At 72.4% G+C, this 13,653-nt stretch overlaps 7 non-coding genes and 1 pseudogene across 7 annotated transcripts; all 8 read right to left on the bottom strand.

Annotated features, from left to right (window-relative positions):
- Positions 1-846: 846 nt before the first annotated feature.
- Positions 847-965, bottom strand: LOC129536053 (5S ribosomal RNA). Its single transcript, XR_016038840.1, has one exon. It is a non-coding gene; the product is annotated as a 5S ribosomal RNA (ribosomal RNA).
- A 23-nt stretch (positions 966-988) lies between these two features.
- Positions 989-2,786, bottom strand: LOC148775904 (uncharacterized; annotated as a pseudogene).
- Positions 2,787-2,895: 109 nt separating this feature from the next.
- On the bottom strand, positions 2,896-3,014 carry LOC129536107 (5S ribosomal RNA). Its single transcript, XR_008681761.2, has one exon. It is a non-coding gene; the product is annotated as a 5S ribosomal RNA (ribosomal RNA).
- Positions 3,015-4,931: 1,917 nt separating this feature from the next.
- On the bottom strand, positions 4,932-5,050 carry LOC129536099 (5S ribosomal RNA). The gene has a single exon (XR_008681760.2). It is a non-coding gene; the product is annotated as a 5S ribosomal RNA (ribosomal RNA).
- A 1,938-nt stretch (positions 5,051-6,988) lies between these two features.
- On the bottom strand, positions 6,989-7,107 carry LOC129536091 (5S ribosomal RNA). Its single transcript, XR_008681759.2, has one exon. It is a non-coding gene; the product is annotated as a 5S ribosomal RNA (ribosomal RNA).
- Positions 7,108-9,045: 1,938 nt separating this feature from the next.
- LOC129556083 (5S ribosomal RNA) lies at positions 9,046-9,164 on the bottom strand. The gene has a single exon (XR_008685917.1). It is a non-coding gene; the product is annotated as a 5S ribosomal RNA (ribosomal RNA).
- Positions 9,165-11,089: 1,925 nt separating this feature from the next.
- Positions 11,090-11,208, bottom strand: LOC129536191 (5S ribosomal RNA). Its single transcript, XR_008681773.1, has one exon. It is a non-coding gene; the product is annotated as a 5S ribosomal RNA (ribosomal RNA).
- Positions 11,209-13,131: 1,923 nt separating this feature from the next.
- On the bottom strand, positions 13,132-13,250 carry LOC129556049 (5S ribosomal RNA). The gene has a single exon (XR_008685889.1). It is a non-coding gene; the product is annotated as a 5S ribosomal RNA (ribosomal RNA).
- Positions 13,251-13,653: the final 403 nt, after the last annotated feature.

The following is a 13,653-nucleotide window of genomic DNA, read 5'->3' as shown; positions in this document are numbered from 1 at the left end:
ACAGATTGTAGCGCTGTTGCCAGGGCACCTATAGTCTCACAGAGGAGACAGACATGAGACCCCAAACTTCCTCGCAGCCTAGGTCTCAGAGGTCCCCTTCACATTGGCTACCTAAGGCGAGACACAGCCCCCGCCCGAAGGCCAGAGGTTGCGAGTGGGAGAGGGTGTGTATGAGTGTTCGGTGGGCGAGGGTGGGGTGGGTCGACTGGGGCCCGGGTGGATCCCCGGAAGGGACGGGGGAGGGTGTGGGGGCCGGGGGTTGGGAAGCCCGTGTGGTCCTCTTGCTGTCTCTCTCTCCCTCGTTGTCCGTCCGTCTCCGTTACCTGTGGTTTCGGGCTCTTGAACCGTGTAGGCGGCAGGGTGTGTCTGCGTGTGGGTGCGGGTGTGTGTGTGTGGGGGGGGGGTGGGTGTGTGTGTGTGACGCACGCGCCAGCGCTCGTGCGGGAGTCCGCGCGGTCGCCTGCGAGGATGGGGCTGGGGGGGTGGGGGTGGGGGTGGGGGTGGGGCTGGGGCTGGGGCTGGGGCTGGGGCTGGGGCGGGGCCGCGCCCGGGATTGCCTGAGGCCTGCCAACGAGCCCCAGACCGAGCCCGCGCCCCCCAACCCCCCACGACGGGTCTTCTGGTTTCCTGGAAGGCGAATGTGGAGGGGCTCGCCGGCCCCGCGGAGGCAATCCCGGTCTGCAGCGGGAGTCGGGGCGCCGGCCACCCAGGCCGGGAGGGGAGGGGCTGGAAGGCATGCGACCCGCTCTGAGCGCGGTGGGATGCCAGGGGCCCGAGGCAGGTGGGGCTTGCGGGGGTGGGGGCGGGGGAGGGGCCCGGGGGCTGAAGGAGAGGGGAGGAAAAAAAAGCCTACAGCACCCGGTATTCCCAGGCGGTCTCCCATCCAAGTACTAACCAGGCCCGACCCTGCTTAGCTTCCGAGATCAGACGAGATCGGGCGCGTTCAGGGTGGTATGGCCGTAGACGCAGGCGGCTGCCGCCAGGCGCCCTAAGAAGCCTGCGCTGCGCCTGCCTTGCGCTCTGACCCGCCGGTGGGGCCAGCCGCTCACAGCTCTCCACCGAGCGCGCGCTGCACGCGGGCCGCACCCCCCGCGACCGGACTCCGGGCCGGCCGAGGCCGCCCCGCCCCCACGCACACCCCCACCCCCGGCCAGCACCCGCCCGGCCCGGCCCGGGGGCCCACAGGGCTTCAGGGACCCGGAGCGGCCAGCGGGGCGTGCGGGACAGGGGCGTGGGGTGGGGTGGGGGTGTGGGCTGTGGGATGTCTCGTCGCCATCCCACCCTGGGACCCTCCACTCCCGCCCCAGCCCGGCGGCTGCCGCCCCCGCCCCAACCCCCATCGCCTTCGCTGCTCAGGGCCAAGTGCCCCGGAGGTCTCTGGCTCCGCGGCCCGAGGTCCTCCGAGCCTCCTGCGGGCCTAGGCGCGCAGCCCAGCCGTGGCCCTGAGCGCCCATCCTGCCCTGCACCTGCCCCGTGCCAAACCCCACCGGGAGCCCCCGGCGCGCTTGACCGGAGCGCCTCAGCCCCGCCCCTTCGCCCTCCCCAGGCCCGCGTCGCCCCGCACCCGCCGCCCGCCAAGCCCACCACGACCTTCCCGAGAGAGCAGACGAGCCACAGGCAGACACACGGACAGACACACAGACCCTCCTCGCACGCACCCACGCCAAGTGAGACAGCCGGCCGGCGCAAGTTCCTCAGCCAGAGCCACAGCCACAGCCACAACCACAGCCACAGCACCCGTGAGAGGCCGGCGCCAGAGGAAGGCTAGGGACGGGAGGCCGGGGTCAGGAGAGACAGAGAAAGAGAGACGGAGCTAAGGAGACAGACGCCAGACGGCCAGAGGCAGATGCAGACAGACTGACAGACACGCGCGCAGGCACACACCGGGAGGCACCAACGGTGACAGGGAGCCACGGAGCGACGGACAGAGAGGCGGAAGACGGGAGACAGACACCCTGGCGGAGAGAGGATGGCATCCGACCCGAGACAGACACCCTGGCCCAGACCCTGACACACCCCAGAGAGAGGCCGCGCGGAAGCAGTGCTTCCCCAGGGGAGGGGGCGGGCCCCGGCTGGACGCGGCGCCCTGGGGCTGGCGGTCACCCGTGGGTCCCCAAGACTTCCTCGCAGCCTAGGTCTCAGAGGTCCCCTTGGCCTTGGCTACCTAAGGCGAGACCCAGCCCCCGCCCCCAGGCCAGAGGTTGCGAGTGGGAGAGGGTGTGTGTGAGTGTTCGGTGGGCGAGGGTGGGGTGGGTCGACTGGGGCCCGGGTGGATCCCCGGAAGGGAGGGGGGAGGGTGTGGGGGCCGGGGGTTGGGAAGCCCGTGTGGTCCTCTAGCTGTCTCTCTCTCCCTCATTGTCCGTCCGGCTCCGTTACCTGTGGTTTCGGGCTCTTGAACCGTGTAGGCGGCGGGGTGTGTCTGCGTGTGGGTGCGGGTGTGTGTGTGTGTGGGGGGGGTGGGTGTGTGTGTGTGTGACGCACGCGCCAGCGCTCGTGCGGGAGTCCGCGCGGTCGCCTGCGAGGATGGGGCTGGGGGGGTGGGGGTGGGGGTGGGGCTGGGGCTGGGGCTGGGGCTGGGGCTGGGGCGGGGCCGCGCCCGGGATTGCCTGAGGCCTGCCAACGAGCCCCAGACCGAGCCCGCGCCCCCCAACCCCCCACGACGGGTCTTCTGGTTTCCTGGAAGGCGAATGTGGAGGGGCTCGCCGGCCCCGCGGAGGCAATCCCGGTCTGCAGCGGGAGTCGGGGCGCCGGCCACCCAGGCCGGGAGGGGAGGGGCTGGAAGGCATGCGACCCGCTCTGAGCGCGGTGGGATGCCAGGGGCCCGAGGCAGGTGGGGCTTGCGGGGGTGGGGGCGGGGGAGGGGCCCGGGGGCTGAAGGAGAGGGGAGGAAAAAAAAGCCTACAGCACCCGGTATTCCCAGGCGGTCTCCCATCCAAGTACTAACCAGGCCCGACCCTGCTTAGCTTCCGAGATCAGACGAGATCGGGCGCGTTCAGGGTGGTATGGCCGTAGACGGAGGCGGCTGCCGCCAGGCGCCCTAAGAAGCCTGCGCTGCGCCTGCCTTGCGCTCTGACCCGCCGGTGGGGCCAGCCGCTCACAGCTCTCCACCGAGCGCGCGCTGCACGCGGGCCGCACCCCCCGCGACCGGACTCCGGGCCGGCCGAGGCCGCCCCGCCCCCACGCACACCCCCACCCCCGGCCAGCACCCGCCCGGCCCGGCCCGGGGGCCCACAGGGCTTCAGGGACCCGGAGCGGCCAGCGGGGCGTGCGGGACAGGGGCGTGGGGTGGGGTGGGGGTGTGGGCTGTGGGATGTCTCGTCGCCATCCCACCCTGGGACCCTCCACTCCCGCCCCAGCCCGGCGGCTGCCGCCCCCGCCCCAACCCCCATCGCCTTCGCTGCTCAGGGCCAAGTGCCCCGGAGGTCTCTGGCTCCGCGGCCCGAGGTCCTCCGAGCCTCCTGCGGGCCTAGGCGCGCAGCCCAGCCGTGGCCCTGAGCGCCCATCCTGCCCTGCACCTGCCCCGTGCCAAACCCCACCGGGAGCCCCCGGCGCGCTTGACCGGAGCGCCTCAGCCCCGCCCCTTCGCCCTCCCCAGGCCCGCGTCGCCCCGCACCCGCCGCCCGCCAAGCCCACCACGACCTTCCCGAGAGAGCAGACGAGCCACAGGCAGACACACGGACAGACACACAGACCCTCCTCGCACGCACCCACGCCAAGTGAGACAGCCGGCCGGCGCAAGTTCCTCAGCCAGAGCCACAGCCACAGCCACAACCACAGCCACAGCACCCGTGAGAGGCCGGCGCCAGAGGAAGGCTAGGGACGGGAGGCCGGGGTCAGGAGAGACAGAGAAAGAGAGACGGAGCTAAGGAGACAGACGCCAGACGGCCAGAGGCAGATGCAGACAGACTGACAGACACGCGCGCAGGCACACACCGGGAGGCACCAACGGTGACAGGGAGCCACGGAGCGACGGACAGAGAGGCGGAAGACGGGAGACAGACACCCTGGCGGAGAGAGGATGGCATCCGACCCGAGACAGACACCCTGGCCCAGACCCTGACACACCCCAGAGAGAGGCCGCGCGGAAGCAGTGCTTCCCCAGGGGAGGGGGCGGGCCCCGGCTGGACGCGGTGCCCTGGGGCTGGCGGTCACCCGTGGGTCCCCAAGACTTCCTCGCAGCCTAGGTCTCAGAGGTCCCCTTGGCCTTGGCTACCTAAGGCGAGACCCAGCCCCCGCCCCCAGGCCAGAGGTTGCGAGTGGGAGAGGGTGTGTGTGAGTGTTCGGTGGGCGAGGGTGGGGTGGGTCGACTGGGGCCCGGGTGGATCCCCGGAAGGGAGGGGGGAGGGTGTGGGGGCCGGGGGTTGGGAAGCCCGTGTGGTCCTCTAGCTGTCTCTCTCTCCCTCATTGTCCGTCCGGCTCCGTTACCTGTGGTTTCGGGCTCTTGAACCGTGTAGGCGGCGGGGTGTGTCTGCGTGTGGGTGCGGGTGTGTGTGTGTGTGGGGGGGTGGGTGTGTGTGTGTGTGACGCACGCGCCAGCGCTCGTGCGGGAGTCCGCGCGGTCGCCTGCGAGGATGGGGCTGGGGGGGTGGGGGTGGGGGTGGGGCTGGGGCTGGGGCTGGGGCGGGGCCGCGCCCGGGATTGCCTGAGGCCTGCCAACGAGCCCCAGACCGAGCCCGCGCCCCCCAACCCCCCACGACGGGTCTTCTGGTTTCCTGGAAGGCGAATGTGGAGGGGCTCGCCGGCCCCGCGGAGGCAATCCCGGTCTGCAGCGGGAGTCGGGGCGCCGGCCACCCAGGCCGGGAGGGGAGGGGCTGGAAGGCATGCGACCCGCTCTGAGCGCGGTGGGATGCCAGGGGCCCGAGGCAGGTGGGGCTTGCGGGGGTGGGGGCGGGGGAGGGGCCCGGGGGCTGAAGGAGAGGGGAGGAAAAAAAAGCCTACAGCACCCGGTATTCCCAGGCGGTCTCCCATCCAAGTACTAACCAGGCCCGACCCTGCTTAGCTTCCGAGATCAGACGAGATCGGGCGCGTTCAGGGTGGTATGGCCGTAGACGGAGGCGGCTGCCGCCAGGCGCCCTAAGAAGCCTGCGCTGCGCCTGCCTTGCGCTCTGACCCGCCGGTGGGGCCAGCCGCTCACAGCTCTCCACCGAGCGCGCGCTGCACGCGGGCCGCACCCCCCGCGACCGGACTCCGGGCCGGCCGAGGCCGCCCCGCCCCCACGCACACCCCCACCCCCGGCCAGCACCCGCCCGGCCCGGCCCGGGGGCCCACAGGGCTTCAGGGACCCGGAGCGGCCAGCGGGGCGTGCGGGACAGGGGCGTGGGGTGGGGTGGGGGTGTGGGCTGTGGGATGTCTCGTCGCCATCCCACCCTGGGACCCTCCACTCCCGCCCCAGCCCGGCGGCTGCCGCCCCCGCCCCAACCCCCATCGCCTTCGCTGCTCAGGGCCAAGTGCCCCGGAGGTCTCTGGCTCCGCGGCCCGAGGTCCTCCGAGCCTCCTGCGGGCCTAGGCGCGCAGCCCAGCCGTGGCCCTGAGCGCCCATCCTGCCCTGCACCTGCCCCGTGCCAAACCCCACCGGGAGCCCCCGGCGCGCTTGACCGGAGCGCCTCAGCCCCGCCCCTTCGCCCTCCCCAGGCCCGCGTCGCCCCGCACCCGCCGCCCGCCAAGCCCACCACGACCTTCCCGAGAGAGCAGACGAGCCACAGGCAGACACACGGACAGACACACAGACCCTCCTCGCACGCACCCACGCCAAGTGAGACAGCCGGCCGGCGCAAGTTCCTCAGCCAGAGCCACAGCCACAGCCACAACCACAGCCACAGCACCCGTGAGAGGCCGGCGCCAGAGGAAGGCTAGGGACGGGAGGCCGGGGTCAGGAGAGACAGAGAAAGAGAGACGGAGCTAAGGAGACAGACGCCAGACGGCCAGAGGCAGATGCAGACAGACTGACAGACACGCGCGCAGGCACACACCGGGAGGCACCAACGGTGACAGGGAGCCACGGAGCGACGGACAGAGAGGCGGAAGACGGGAGACAGACACCTTGGCGGAGAGAGGATGGCATCCGACCCGAGACAGACACCCTGGCCCAGACCCTGACACACCCCAGAGAGAGGCCGCGCGGAAGCAGTGCTTCCCCAGGGGAGGGGGCGGGCCCCGGCTGGACGCGGTGCCCTGGGGCTGGCGGTCACCCGTGGGTCCCCAAGACTTCCTCGCAGCCTAGGTCTCAGAGGTCCCCTTGGCCTTGGCTACCTAAGGCGAGACCCAGCCCCCGCCCCCAGGCCAGAGGTTGCGAGTGGGAGAGGGTGTGTGTGAGTGTTCGGTGGGCGAGGGTGGGGTGGGTCGACTGGGGCCCGGGTGGATCCCCGGAAGGGAGGGGGGAGGGTGTGGGGGCCGGGGGTTGGGAAGCCCGTGTGGTCCTCTAGCTGTCTCTCTCTCCCTCATTGTCCGTCCGGCTCCGTTACCTGTGGTTTCGGGCTCTTGAACCGTGTAGGCGGCGGGGTGTGTCTGCGTGTGGGTGCGGGTGTGTGTGTGTGTGGGGGGGGGTGGGTGTGTGTGTGTGTGACGCACGCGCCAGCGCTCGTGCGGGAGTCCGCGCGGTCGCCTGCGAGGATGGGGCTGGGGGGGTGGGGGTGGGGGTGGGGGTGGGGCTGGGGCTGGGGCTGGGGCTGGGGCTGGGGCGGGGCCGCGCCCGGGATTGCCTGAGGCCTGCCAACGAGCCCCAGACCGAGCCCGCGCCCCCCAACCCCCCACGACGGGTCTTCTGGTTTCCTGGAAGGCGAATGTGGAGGGGCTCGCCGGCCCCGCGGAGGCAATCCCGGTCTGCAGCGGGAGTCGGGGCGCCGGCCACCCAGGCCGGGAGGGGAGGGGCTGGAAGGCATGCGACCCGCTCTGAGCGCGGTGGGATGCCAGGGGCCCGAGGCAGGTGGGGCTTGCGGGGGTGGGGGCGGGGGAGGGGCCCGGGGGCTGAAGGAGAGGGGAGGAAAAAAAAAGCCTACAGCACCCGGTATTCCCAGGCGGTCTCCCATCCAAGTACTAACCAGGCCCGACCCTGCTTAGCTTCCGAGATCAGACGAGATCGGGCGCGTTCAGGGTGGTATGGCCGTAGACGGAGGCGGCTGCCGCCAGGCGCCCTAAGAAGCCTGCGCTGCGCCTGCCTTGCGCTCTGACCCGCCGGTGGGGCCAGCCGCTCACAGCTCTCCACCGAGCGCGCGCTGCACGCGGGCCGCACCCCCCGCGACCGGACTCCGGGCCGGCCGAGGCCGCCCCGCCCCCACGCACACCCCCACCCCCGGCCAGCACCCGCCCGGCCCGGCCCGGGGGCCCACAGGGCTTCAGGGACCCGGAGCGGCCAGCGGGGCGTGCGGGACAGGGGCGTGGGGTGGGGTGGGGGTGTGGGCTGTGGGATGTCTCGTCGCCATCCCACCCTGGGACCCTCCACTCCCGCCCCAGCCCGGCGGCTGCCGCCCCCGCCCCAACCCCCATCGCCTTCGCTGCTCAGGGCCAAGTGCCCCGGAGGTCTCTGGCTCCGCGGCCCGAGGTCCTCCGAGCCTCCTGCGGGCCTAGGCGCGCAGCCCAGCCGTGGCCCTGAGCGCCCATCCTGCCCTGCACCTGCCCCGTGCCAAACCCCACCGGGAGCCCCCGGCGCGCTTGACCGGAGCGCCTCAGCCCCGCCCCTTCGCCCTCCCCAGGCCCGCGTCGCCCCGCACCCGCCGCCCGCCAAGCCCACCACGACCTTCCCGAGAGAGCAGACGAGCCACAGGCAGACACACGGACAGACACACAGACCCTCCTCGCACGCACCCACGCCAAGTGAGACAGCCGGCCGGCGCAAGTTCCTCAGCCAGAGCCACAGCCACAGCCACAACCACAGCCACAGCACCCGTGAGAGGCCGGCGCCAGAGGAAGGCTAGGGACGGGAGGCCGGGGTCAGGAGAGACAGAGAAAGAGAGACGGAGCTAAGGAGACAGACGCCAGACGGCCAGAGGCAGATGCAGACAGACTGACAGACACGCGCGCAGGCACACACCGGGAGGCACCAACGGTGACAGGGAGCCACGGAGCGACGGACAGAGAGGCGGAAGACGGGAGACAGACACCCTGGCGGAGAGAGGATGGCATCCGACCCGAGACAGACACCCTGGCCCAGACCCTGACACACCCCAGAGAGAGGCCGCGCGGAAGCAGTGCTTCCCCAGGGGAGGGGGCGGGCCCCGGCTGGACGCGGTGCCCTGGGGCTGGCGGTCACCCGTGGGTCCCCAAGACTTCCTCGCAGCCTAGGTCTCAGAGGTCCCCTTGGCCTTGGCTACCTAAGGCGAGACCCAGCCCCCGCCCCCAGGCCAGAGGTTGCGAGTGGGAGAGGGTGTGTGTGAGTGTTCGGTGGGCGAGGGTGGGGTGGGTCGACTGGGGCCCGGGTGGATCCCCGGAAGGGAGGGGGGAGGGTGTGGGGGCCGGGGGTTGGGAAGCCCGTGTGGTCCTCTAGCTGTCTCTCTCTCCCTCATTGTCCGTCCGGCTCCGTTACCTGTGGTTTCGGGCTCTTGAACCGTGTAGGCGGCGGGGTGTGTCTGCGTGTGGGTGCGGGTGTGTGTGTGTGTGGGGGGGGGGTGGGTGTGTGTGTGTGTGACGCACGCGCCAGCGCTCGTGCGGGAGTCCGCGCGGTCGCCTGCGAGGATAGGGCTGGGGGGGTGGGGGTGGGGGTGGGGGTGGGGCTGGGGCTGGGGCTGGGGCTGGGGCTGGGGCGGGGCCGCGCCCGGGATTGCCTGAGGCCTGCCAACGAGCCCCAGACCGAGCCCGCGCCCCCCAACCCCCCACGACGGGTCTTCTGGTTTCCTGGAAGGCGAATGTGGAGGGGCTCGCCGGCCCCGCGGAGGCAATCCCGGTCTGCAGCGGGAGTCGGGGCGCCGGCCACCCAGGCCGGGAGGGGAGGGGCTGGAAGGCATGCGACCCGCTCTGAGCGCGGTGGGATGCCAGGGGCCCGAGGCAGGTGGGGCTTGCGGGGGTGGGGGCGGGGGAGGGGCCCGGGGGCTGAAGGAGAGGGGAGGAAAAAAAAGCCTACAGCACCCGGTATTCCCAGGCGGTCTCCCATCCAAGTACTAACCAGGCCCGACCCTGCTTAGCTTCCGAGATCAGACGAGATCGGGCGCGTTCAGGGTGGTATGGCCGTAGACGGAGGCGGCTGCCGCCAGGCGCCCTAAGAAGCCTGCGCTGCGCCTGCCTTGCGCTCTGACCCGCCGGTGGGGCCAGCCGCTCACAGCTCTCCACCGAGCGCGCGCTGCACGCGGGCCGCACCCCCCGCGACCGGACTCCGGGCCGGCCGAGGCCGCCCCGCCCCCACGCACACCCCCACCCCCGGCCAGCACCCGCCCGGCCCGGCCCGGGGGCCCACAGGGCTTCAGGGACCCGGAGCGGCCAGCGGGGCGTGCGGGACAGGGGCGTGGGGTGGGGTGGGGGTGTGGGCTGTGGGATGTCTCGTCGCCATCCCACCCTGGGACCCTCCACTCCCGCCCCAGCCCGGCGGCTGCCGCCCCCGCCCCAACCCCCATCGCCTTCGCTGCTCAGGGCCAAGTGCCCCGGAGGTCTCTGGCTCCGCGGCCCGAGGTCCTCCGAGCCTCCTGCGGGCCTAGGCGCGCAGCCCAGCCGTGGCCCTGAGCGCCCATCCTGCCCTGCACCTGCCCCGTGCCAAACCCCACCGGGAGCCCCCGGCGCGCTTGACCGGAGCGCCTCAGCCCCGCCCCTTCGCCCTCCCCAGGCCCGCGTCGCCCCGCACCCGCCGCCCGCCAAGCCCACCACGACCTTCCCGAGAGAGCAGACGAGCCACAGGCAGACACACGGACAGACACACAGACCCTCCTCGCACGCACCCACGCCAAGTGAGACAGCCGGCCGGCGCAAGTTCCTCAGCCAGAGCCACAGCCACAGCCACAGCACCCGTGAGAGGCCGGCGCCAGAGGAAGGCTAGGGACGGGAGGCCGGGGTCAGGAGAGACAGAGAAAGAGAGACGGAGCTAAGGAGACAGACGCCAGACGGCCAGAGGCAGATGCAGACAGACTGACAGACACGCGCGCAGGCACACACCGGGAGGCACCAACGGTGACAGGGAGCCACGGAGCGACGGACAGAGAGGCGGAAGACGGGAGACAGACACCCTGGCGGAGAGAGGATGGCATCCGACCCGAGACAGACACCCTGGCCCAGACCCTGACACACCCCAGAGAGAGGCCGCGCGGAAGCAGTGCTTCCCCAGGGGAGGGGGCGGGCCCCGGCTGGACGCGGTGCCCTGGGGCTGGCGGTCACCCGTGGGTCCCCAAGACTTCCTCGCAGCCTAGGTCTCAGAGGTCCCCTTGGCCTTGGCTACCTAAGGCGAGACCCAGCCCCCGCCCCCAGGCCAGAGGTTGCGAGTGGGAGAGGGTGTGTGTGAGTGTTCGGTGGGCGAGGGTGGGGTGGGTCGACTGGGGCCCGGGTGGATCCCCGGAAGGGAGGGGGGAGGGTGTGGGGGCCGGGGGTTGGGAAGCCCGTGTGGTCCTCTAGCTGTCTCTCTCTCCCTCATTGTCCGTCCGGCTCCGTTACCTGTGGTTTCGGGCTCTTGAACCGTGTAGGCGGCGGGGTGTGTCTGCGTGTGGGTGCGGGTGTGTGTGTGTGGGGGGGGGGGTGGGTGTGTGTGTGTGTGACGCACGCGCCAGCGCTCGTGCGGGAGTCCGCGCGGTCGCCTGCGAGGATGGGGCTGGGGGGGTGGGGGTGGGGGTGGGGGTGGGGCTGGGGCTGGGGCTGGGGCTGGGGCTGGGGCGGGGCCGCGCCCGGGATTGCCTGAGGCCTGCCAACGAGCCCCAGACCGAGCCCGCGCCCCCCAACCCCCCACGACGGGTCTTCTGGTTTCCTGGCAGGCGAATGTGGAGGGGCTCGCCGGCCCCGCGGAGGCAATCCCGGTCTGCAGCGGGAGTCGGGGCGCCGGCCACCCAGGCCGGGAGGGGAGGGGCTGGAAGGCATGCGACCCGCTCTGAGCGCGGTGGGATGCCAGGGGCCCGAGGCAGGTGGGGCTTGCGGGGGTGGGGGCGGGGGAGGGGCCCGGGGGCTGAAGGAGAGGGGAGGAAAAAAAAGCCTACAGCACCCGGTATTCCCAGGCGGTCTCCCATCCAAGTACTAACCAGGCCCGACCCTGCTTAGCTTCCGAGATCAGACGAGATCGGGCGCGTTCAGGGTGGTATGGCCGTAGACGGAGGCGGCTGCCGCCAGGCGCCCTAAGAAGCCTGCGCTGCGCCTGCCTTGCGCTCTGACCCGCCGGTGGGGCCAGCCGCTCACAGCTCTCCACCGAGCGCGCGCTGCACGCGGGCCGCACCCCCCGCGACCGGACTCCGGGCCGGCCGAGGCCGCCCCGCCCCCACGCACACCCCCACCCCCGGCCAGCACCCGCCCGGCCCGGCCCGGGGGCCCACAGGGCTTCAGGGACCCGGAGCGGCCAGCGGGGCGTGCGGGACAGGGGCGTGGGGTGGGGTGGGGGTGTGGGCTGTGGGATGTCTCGTCGCCATCCCACCCTGGGACCCTCCACTCCCGCCCCAGCCCGGCGGCTGCCGCCCCCGCCCCAACCCCCATCGCCTTCGCTGCTCAGGGCCAAGTGCCCCGGAGGTCTCTGGCTCCGCGGCCCGAGGTCCTCCGAGCCTCCTGCGGGCCTAGGCGCGCAGCCCAGCCGTGGCCCTGAGCGCCCATCCTGCCCTGCACCTGCCCCGTGCCAAACCCCACCGGGAGCCCCCGGCGCGCTTGACCGGAGCGCCTCAGCCCCGCCCCTTCGCCCTCCCCAGGCCCGCGTCGCCCCGCACCCGCCGCCCGCCAAGCCCACCACGACCTTCCCGAGAGAGCAGACGAGCCACAGGCAGACACACGGACAGACACACAGACCCTCCTCGCACGCACCCACGCCAAGTGAGACAGCCGGCCGGCGCAAGTTCCTCAGCCAGAGCCACAGCCACAGCCACAGCACCCGTGAGAGGCCGGCGCCAGAGGAAGGCTAGGGACGGGAGGCCGGGGTCAGGAGAGACAGAGAAAGAGAGACGGAGCTAAGGAGACAGACGCCAGACGGCCAGAGGCAGATGCAGACAGACTGACAGACACGCGCGCAGGCACACACCGGGAGGCACCAACGGTGACAGGGAGCCACGGAGCGACGGACAGAGAGGCGGAAGACGGGAGACAGACACCCTGGCGGAGAGAGGATGGCATCCGACCCGAGACAGACACCCTGGCCCAGACCCTGACACACCCCAGAGAGAGGCCGCGCGGAAGCAGTGCTTCCCCAGGGAGGGGGCGGGCCCCGGCTGGACGCGGTGCCCTGGGGCTGGCGGTCACCCGTGGGTCCCCAAGACTTCCTCGCAGCCTAGGTCTCAGAGGTCCCCTTGGCCTTGGCTACCTAAGGCGAGACCCAGCCCCCGCCCCCAGGCCAGAGGTTGCGAGTGGGAGAGGGTGTGTGTGAGTGTTCGGTGGGCGAGGGTGGGGTGGGTCGACTGGGGCCCGGGTGGATCCCCGGAAGGGAGGGGGGAGGGTGTGGGGGCCGGGGGTTGGGAAGCCCGTGTGGTCCTCTAGCTGTCTCTCTCTCCCTCATTGTCCGTCCGGCTCCGTTACCTGTGGTTTCGGGCTCTTGAACCGTGTAGGCGGCGGGGTGTGTCTGCGTGTGGGTGCGGGTGTGTGTGTGTGTGGGGGGGGTGGGTGTGTGTGTGTGTGACGCACGCGCCAGCGCTCGTGCGGGAGTCCGCGCGGTCGCCTGCGAGGATGGGGCTGGGGGGGTGGGGGTGGGGGTGGGGGTGGGGCTGGGGCTGGGGCTGGGGCTGGGGCTGGGGCGGGGCCGCGCCCGGGATTGCCTGAGGCCTGCCAACGAGCCCCAGACCGAGCCCGCGCCCCCCAACCCCCCACGACGGGTCTTCTGGTTTCCTGGCAGGCGAATGTGGAGGGGCTCGCCGGCCCCGCGGAGGCAATCCCGGTCTGCAGCGGGAGTCGGGGCGCCGGCCACCCAGGCCGGGAGGGGAGGGGCTGGAAGGCATGCGACCCGCTCTGAGCGCGGTGGGATGCCAGGGGCCCGAGGCAGGTGGGGCTTGCGGGGGTGGGGGCGGGGGAGGGGCCCGGGGGCTGAAGGAGAGGGGAGGAAAAAAAAGCCTACAGCACCCGGTATTCCCAGGCGGTCTCCCATCCAAGTACTAACCAGGCCCGACCCTGCTTAGCTTCCGAGATCAGACGAGATCGGGCGCGTTCAGGGTGGTATGGCCGTAGACGGAGGCGGCTGCCGCCAGGCGCCCTAAGAAGCCTGCGCTGCGCCTGCCTTGCGCTCTGACCCGCCGGTGGGGCCAGCCGCTCACAGCTCTCCACCGAGCGCGCGCTGCACGCGGGCCGCACCCCCCGCGACCGGACTCCGGGCCGGCCGAGGCCGCCCCGCCCCCACGCACACCCCCACCCCCGGCCAGCACCCGCCCGGCCCGGCCCGGGGCCCACAGGGCTTCAGGGACCCGGAGCGGCCAGCGGGGCGTGCGGGACAGGGGCGTGGGGTGGGGTGGGGGTGTGGGCTGTGGGATGTCTCGTCGCCATCCCACCCTGGGACCCTCCACTCCCGCCCCAGCCCGGCGGCTGCCGCCCCCGCCCCAACCCCCATCGCCTTCGCTGCTCAGGGCCAAGTGCCCC

Source organism: Moschus berezovskii, chromosome 12, assembly GCF_049115385.1.
Source record: "Moschus berezovskii isolate FMDL1 chromosome 12, NW_MosBer_1.0, whole genome shotgun sequence".
NCBI lineage: Eukaryota > Metazoa > Chordata > Mammalia > Artiodactyla > Moschidae > Moschus > Moschus berezovskii.
The sequence above is the reverse complement of the archived record's forward strand: the minus strand, read 5'-3'. Positions and strand labels throughout refer to the sequence as shown.